We start from the raw sequence: 8,294 nt of genomic DNA, 5'->3' as shown, positions 1-8,294 counted from the left end.
AAAAAAGCTGGGTGTGGTGGTATGCATCTGTAGTCCCAGCTAGTCAGGAGGCTGAGGTGAAAGGATCACCTGAGCCCAGGAGGTCAAGGCTGCAGTGAGCCGTGATCAAGCTGTATCTGGACCCTTATATCTTTCTTTTTTTTTTTTTTGAGTTGGAGTCTTCCTCTGTCGCCCAGACTGGAGTGCAGCGGCATACTCACGGCCACTGCAGCCTTGACCTGCTGGGCTCAGGTGATTGTTTCGCCTCAGCCTTCCAAGTAGCTGGAACTACAGACATGCACCACCATGCCTGGCTAATTTTTTTATTTATTGTATAGATGAGGTCTCAACATGTTGCCCGGGCTGATGTCAAACCTGTGGGTTCAGGCAATCCTCTCACCTCCTTGGCCTCCCAAAGTGCTGGGATTATAGGCGTGAGTCACCGCACCTAGCCTGGGTTAATTTCTTTTTTGAGTTGGAGTCTCACTCTGTCACCCAGACTGGAGTGCAGTGGCTGCTCCCAGCCACCGCAGCCTCGACCTGCTGGGCTCTGGCGATCCTTCCGCCTCAGCCTTCCAAGTAACTGGAACTACAGGCACATGCTACCACGCCCAGCTAATTTTTTGATTTATTGTAGAAATGAGGTCTCGCCAAGTTGTCCAGGTGGGTCTCAACCCCGCGGGCTCAGGCAATCCACGCACCTTGGCCTCCCAAAGTGCAGGATTACAGGCTGAGCCACCAAGCCCAGCCTAATTTCTAATTTATGTTTTTCAACTTATATTTTCTTCTCTCTTTTACCTTATTTAGGTTTAATGGGCTTTTTTTCATCTAACTTCTTGATATGAATACATAGATCATAGTTCTTCTTTTCTAATATAAGACTATGCATACTGTTGGGTTTCACTACTAGCTGGACCCTCCAGAATGTTAGGTCAGGCCCGCTGAGGGTGTGAGTGTGCCTGCTGTACAATCTGATGTTGTATGAAAGATGTCAAGAATTGGACAGAAGTTAGATTAAAATACAGTTTATTTAGAAAGTAAGTTAGGGAGAGAGAAAGAGGAGATTCACCTCCCCAAGGTAGGGGAGGGTGCCAAAGCTTAAGAAAACCTGACCACACCTTAGCTTAGTAATGTAAGGGCTGCAATGGTTGCAATGGCTGTGGCAGTGGCAACTGGTTGAGTCCTTTTAACCCTTCCCTTTGATGGGGGAAGGTCATTAAGGTGATTGGGTGGTGATCGGCTCTACTTCATCAGGAAGGGGCAGGTGATGACATCAGGTGATGGACAGTAGGCAGATGGGTGAGTTAGTCACATGATTGCTGCCATGGTGTGGGGGGTGTCCTGTCTGTGTTCCATAGGTCATGAAGGGCTGATTAAGTTAACTTTGGGATTTGGGCCCAGAGGGGTTTTTCCTGCTAGAGACCTGTCAGACCGTTTTCAATTCACAATTTCCTTGACAAAAAGGTGGTCTTATTATCATTTCTGTGACTTCAGCCAGCCAAGAGATGATCTTTTGTTATAGCCTAAGTGCGAGAAAGGAGTCACCAACATGTAGAAAGTTGAATTTGAGTCCTTTATTAGCCAGTGGTCGAGAGCAGGCTAGTGCCATAAAGAACTCTTGATCCTGAACGGAGTAAGCAGGGAGTTTATAGAGGCAAAAACCATGAAAGCTGTACAGTTATGATTACATTTATTGGCAGAACATTTGAATTTTTTGGTTGTACAAGGGTACAGTTAGATTAGGCACAGAACTTGGGATAATGGAGTTTCCAGGCACTGAGGGGAACAAGAATGTGGGCTTCTGATTACGGGAAGGTTACAGCAGTTACATGCAGGGGGTCATCTCTGGGTTAAGATGGAGGATTTGTTACAAAATGGAGTTACTTATGTCAACCAATCAATACAGGCTATTATAGGTTTTTTATGCTATTACACTTTGACCTTCGGGCTTCAACAAGGAACCTGGAAGTTTCCTAGAGGTTATTATGCTACCATGAATTGAAGGGTTGGGCTGTTGGGCTGTCCCTGTCTTGCATCTGATGGAGATTTGCTGAGGGGGTGGGGTAGGCTGCCACTTGGCCTGCCAGTAAAATGTAATTTTAAAATGCCTGCACGCCTCCTAAAACCTGCCTATTGGAAATTTATCTATGTCTAACCTGAGCTAGATTCAAAACGTGTCAGGGATAAAGTCTAAGCAAAAAACGGCTATGCTGAGGCCAAAAGATTATACTAAACTAAGTTTATTCTAAGTTTCTCAGGGTCCCTCCTTTCAGTTACCCTTGAAATTTGACTTTAGTTTTATCCCTTAACTTTGAAGGGAATCTTTCCATTGAAATTTAGCATTCATACTAAAAAATGCACAAATATTAAGTGAATTTTCAACAAGTGAACGTACACTTGTAACCACCACCTGTATTAAGAAATTGAAATTTTCAGCAGCTTGGAAACTTATTGTTTCTTTTCCGTCTGTTCCCTCCCAAAGGTGACTATATTTAGATTTCTTCCTGATTTTGAAATTTCTATACATGAGATCATATAGAACACTGTACTTTTTAGAATGACTTCTTTTGCTTAATGTTATGTTTGTTGCAACAACAAAGCAGCTGTCTGTTATTGCATATGGCAGATATTTTTTTTTTCTCCTGTGTGGTATTTTTGTTTTGTATGAATATACTACAACATGTTTACTCAGTCTCCATTGCTTGATATTGGGTGGTTTTGTGCTTGGAATTATTACAAATATTGCTCCTATTAGATACTTACTTTTTTTTAGTGCACACATGCATTTTGTCAGGTATATATCTAGAAATGAAGTTATCGAGTCACAGATATTGTTAACTTTAACAAAAACTGCCATTTTCCCAAAGTGCTTATTGTTTGTTTTCCTTTTTTTTGAGTTGGAGTCTCACTCTGTCACCCAGGCTGGAGTGCGGTGGCACACTCACAGCCACTGCAGCCTCGACCTGCTAGGCTCTGGTGATCCTTCCACCTCAGTCTTACAAGTAGCTGGAAGTACAGGTGTGCACCACCATACCTGGCTAATTTTTTGTTTTATTGTAAAAATGAGGTCTTGCCAAGTTGCCTAGGCTGGTCTTGAACCCCTGGGCTCAGACAATCCTCCTGTCTCAGCCTCCCAAAGTGCTGGGATTACAGGCGTGAGCCACCACGCCTGGCTGATAGATTGTTTTTAACAAGAGATTATTTTGGAGACAGTTGATAAAAGCCGTACATCCTTTTTATTGTTAGGTCATAAAGTATCAAAATTAAAAGCAGCTTTTCCATACTACCCAGAGAGAGGTCCATACGGTGTTGTTCTGGATTCCTGTCATGACTTAAAGGGAAACTTTCACAATGTCTAGAGCCCTTGGTGTCCTGCAAATGAAGGAGGAGGATGTCATTAAGTTCCTTGCAGTGGGAGCCCACTCAGGTGGCACCAACCTTGATTTCAAAATGGAACAGTACATCTATAAAAGGAAAAGTAATGGCATCTACATCATAAATCTAAAAATGACCTGGGAGAAGCATATGAAATAGAATGATTTATTTTCAAAACTGGAACCTAACTAATGTTTAAACGTCTTGCACTCCCTTTACTAATCCATTTCCAGCTTTTTTGTTCTTTTCACAGGCTTTTTACTTTGATCGGCTATGAATTCTGGTGGGATCCAATCTAAATAAAGTTCCTATGAGCCAGTGAACAAATAGGACATGTAAGTGAGGCAACTTTGTAATAATTCTGTAAAACAACCAGTATGTACCATATAGGTGACATCTGGGAGAGTGATGTGACATCTGGGAGAGTGATGTGATCTCTGGAGTACTCAACAAATGGGGAAACAGAGGAGGAATTTACCTCTTAGGGTATAAAAATGATGATTGTAACTGCTCTGGTGTGCCTGCTCATTTGAGAGACACCCGTTCTTGCAAGAGCGTTATATAAAAGAGCTGCTTCACTCCACTGGCCTCTGAGCCTCTGTGTTGTTTCTTAACAGTGAAATTGGGAAGAGGGCAAACCCATCTCCAACAGAAGCTTGCAGCTTGTGCAATTGTTGCTATTGAAAACGCTGTTGGACGAGTGTGGTGACTCAAGTCTGTAATCCCAGCACTTTGGGAGGCCGAGGCGAGTGGATTGTCTAATCCCGTGGGTTTGAGACCAGCCCAGGCAACTTGGCGAGACCTAGTCTCTACAATAAAAGAATTTTTTAAAAATTTAGCATGGTAGTGTGCACCTGTAGTTCCGGCTACTTGGAAGGCTGAGGCAGAAGGATCACCAGAGCCCAGTAGGTCAATACCGGGGTGGCCATGAGTGTGCCACTGCACTCCAACCTGGGTGACAGAGTGAGACTCCACCCCCCCCCCAAAAAAAATTAGCCAGGCATGGTGGCGTGTGCCTCTAGTTCCAGCTGCTTGGGAGGCTGAGGCAGAAGGATCACCTGAACTCAGCAGGTCGAGGCTGCAGTGGCTGTGAGAGTGCCATTGCATTCCAGCCTGGGGAACAGTGAGACTGACTCAAAAAAAAGAGAAAACTCTGCTGATGTCAGTGTCATACCCTCCAGGAACACTGGCCAGTGGGTTGTGCTGAAGTTTGCTGCTGCCACTGGAGCCTCAGCCATTGCTGGCTGCTTCACTCCTGGAACCTTCACCAACCAGATCCAGGCAGCCTTCTGGGAGCCCCGTCTGCTGGTGGTTATTGATCCCAGGGTTGACCACCATCCTCTCACAGAGGCATCTTGTGTTAACCTGCCCACCATTGCTCTGTGTAACACAGACTCTCCTTTGCCATCCTGTGCAAAAACAAGGGAATTCATTCAGGGGGTCTGATGTGGTAGATACTGGCTCAGGAAGTTCTGTGCTTGCATGGCACCATCTCCCATGAACACCTGTGGGAGATTATGCCTGATCTGTATGTCTACAGAGATCCCAAAGATATAGAAAAGGAAGAGCAGGCTGCTGCTGAAAAAGCTGTGACTAAGGAGGCGTTTCAGGGAGAATGGACTTCTCCAGCTCCTGAGTTCTCTGCTACTCTGCCTGAGGTTGCACACCAGTCTGAAGGTGTGTAGATATCCTCTGTACCTATTCAGAAGTTCCCTACTGAAGACTGGAACACTCAACCTGCCACAGAAGACTGGTCTGCAGCTCCCACTGCTCAGGCCACTGAATGGGTAGGGACAACCACTGAATGGTCTTAAACTGTTCTTCCACAGGCTCTTAAGCAACATGGAAATAAGGTTGATGGAAAATAAATATCAGTTTCTAAAGAAAAAAATTAAAAACAAAAAATTATAGGGTAAAGACTTAACAGGACGGGCGTGGTGGCTCAAGCCAATCCTAGCACTTTGGGAGGCAGAGGTGAGAGGATTGCCTGAGCCCAGGGTTCGAGACCAGCCTGGGCAACTTGGTGAGACCTCATCTCTACAATAAATCCCAAAATTAGCTGGGTGTGGTGGCTCACGCCTACAGTTCCAGCTACTTGGAAAGCTGAGGTGGATAGATTGCCTGAGCCCAGGCTGAGGCTGCGGTGGCCATGAGCATGCCAGTGCACTCCAGCCTGGGTGATAGTGAGACTCTGACTCAAAAACAAAACAAAACAAAACTTAACAGAACACTAGGAGCATTAAAGGAAGTGAAAATGGGACTGGGCACAGGCAGTATGAATTAATGAACACAGGAAGGACAAGAATGGGAAGAACAGTGAGCACGTGCTGAAGATACTAGGGGAGAGGGGCTGGTGAAAATTTTAATCTTAGACCTGCACCTAGGAAAATAAATAATGGGGTAAGACTTCTAAACCACACTATGTGCTTAAGAGTGATCCTTGCAGCTGGGCTTGGTGGCTCAGCCTATAATCACACACTTTGGGAGGCCGAGGTGAGTGGATTGCCTGAGCCCGCGGGTTCGAGACCCGCCTGGGAAACTTGGTGAGACCTCATCTCTACAATAAATAAAAAAATCAGCCAGGCGTGGTAGCGCACACCTGTAGTTCCAGTTACTGGAAGGCTGAGGCGGAAGGATTGCCAGAGCCCAGCAGGTTGAGGCTGCGGTGCCCAGGAGCGGCCACTGCACTCCAGTCTGGGCGACAGAGTTTGACTCCAACTCAAAAAAAAAGAGTGATCCTTGCCATTGGCGCTGTCTCTGTCATCCACTCCTTCCTCAGCCTCCCCTTCTCATTTGCGATCAACTCCAGCTGGGCATCCCCCAATCTTCACTACCATCGTCAACCAGTATGCTCCCCTCCTCAGCAGAGTCATCTGCACCTCCTCCAACTCTATCTTCATGTTAGTCTCATCTTTCTTAATGGAGGTGGTGGTCTGCTCCCCTTCTGTCTTATCATTCTTTATCTCGGCTGCATGTTTGCTCTGTTCCCTTTCAATTTTTCAGGTTTTCCAGTAGCGAATCCGCTGTTTGTTTTATCTGCAACAGTTCCTTCATAATGGCCTAAAGGTCATCTCCTTTCAACTTTCCAGACTTGGAAGATCTTCGCTGACCAATCTTAGAATTGAAGCCACTTTTGCCCCTTTGTGTGGTGTTTCTTGATGCATGCTGGCATTTTGAGGACACTACAGTCTGAGCAATAGGAGGAGGAAGAGGAGGAACATGGGCAACCTTTCATAATAATCCCATTAAAGTCATAGTCCAAGTCAAAAAAGGAGCTGTATATTTCCGCTGCAGATCATTTCACTCTTGCTTTTCCTCAGTTCACTTTTGGCTCTGGAGCCAGATTAAATCTAAAGCCTGGCCAGCAATCATTCTGCTATCCTCTTCTGCTATAGCAGTCTCATTGACATATTGAACAAAGGCAAAGCCCTTATGAACAGAGCCACCCACGTTTTGCCATACTTCAAAAGGATTACCTCCACGTCAGATTTCTTGACCACAAGAGTGTTGAGATTCCCAGTGAATACACAGGAGTTCATGGAACGGGGATCTGTCTTGTTGGCAACATTGCTAGCCATTGTGCTTGATTATCATCACAAAGCTGAAAACTATAGCTGATGATAAAAAAAATTCACCTGAGCCAAGTTCCACTGATTCATATATTTCAAGTGTTTTGTAACCAGGAGGGGAGAGGGGGAACAGATTTGGAGTCTCCTACTCCTGGATTCTACATGGAAAAGCCAGCTGCTGCTCAAGGTCAGCAGTGTGGCTCCAACCACTCATTTGTCTCTTCACAAAATGGCCCCAAAGTGCTTGTTTTATTTTTATTTATTTATTTAATTTTATTTTTGAGTCAGAGTCTCACTCTGCTGCCCAGGCTGGAGTGTAGTGGCACGCTCACAATCACCACAGCCTCAACCTGCTGGGCTCAGGCAATACTTCCACCTCAGCCTTCCAAGTAGCTGGAACTACAGGTGTGTGCCACTGTGCCCGGCTAAGTTATATTTTTGATTTATTATAGGGACAAAGTCTCACCAAGTTGCCCAGGCTGGTTTCAAACCCTGGACTCGGGCAATCCTCTCACCTCTGTCTCCCAAAGTGCTGGGAGCCACCATGTCCAGTTCAAAAATGCTTGTTTTAATTATCACTCCTATCAGCACTGTATGAGAGTTCCAGCTACTCTAGTTTTGTCTTTTGATTCTTTTATTATTATTATTATTATTATTATTATTATTATTATTTTGAGTCAGAGTCTCACTCTGTCGCTCAGACTGGAGTGCAGTGGCCGCTCTTGGCCACCACAGCCTCAACCTGCTGGGCTCCAGTGATTCTTCCGCCTCAGCCTTCTGAGTAACTGGAACTACAGGCGCACACTGCCACGCCTGGCTAATTTTTTGATTTATTGTAGAGATGAGGTCTCACCAAGTTGCCCAGGCAGGTCTTGAACCTGCAGGCTCAGGAAATCCACTCACTCTTTATTATTATTATTATTATTATTATTATTATTATTATTATTATTTGAGTTGGAGTCTCACTCTGTCGCCCAGACTGGAGTGCAGTGGCTGCTCCCAGCCACTGCTGCCTCGACCTGCTGGGCTCTGGCGATCCTTCTGCCTCAGCCATCCAAGTAGCTGGAACTATAGGTGCACACTGCCACGCCTGGCTAATTTTTTGATTTATTGTAGAGATGAGGTCTCACCAAGTTGCCCAGGCGGGTCTCAAACCCGCGGGCTCAGGAAATCCATTCACTCTTTTATTATTATTATTATTATTATTATTATTATTATTATTATTATTTTTGAGTTGAAGTCTCACTCTGTCGCCCAGACTGGAGTGCAGTGGCTGCTCCTGGCCACTGCAGCCTTGACCTGCTGGGCTCTGGTGATCCTTCTGCCTCAGCTGTCCAAGTAGCTGGAACTACAGGCACACGCTACCACGCC

The 8,294-nt window shown here is 45.3% G+C and overlaps 1 pseudogene; it reads right to left on the bottom strand.

The window, feature by feature from the left end:
* The window catches only part of LOC103273570, a 25,784-nt pseudogene extending 18,852 nt beyond the window's left edge, over positions 1 to 6,932 (bottom strand).
* Positions 6,933 to 8,294: the final 1,362 nt, after the last annotated feature.

This window comes from Carlito syrichta, unplaced genomic scaffold (genome assembly GCF_000164805.1).
Source record: "Carlito syrichta isolate Samal-C Ts95f unplaced genomic scaffold, Tarsius_syrichta-2.0.1 Scaffold314091, whole genome shotgun sequence".
Lineage (NCBI taxonomy): Eukaryota > Metazoa > Chordata > Mammalia > Primates > Tarsiidae > Carlito > Carlito syrichta.
The sequence above is the reverse complement of the archived record's forward strand: the minus strand, read 5'-3'. Positions and strand labels throughout refer to the sequence as shown.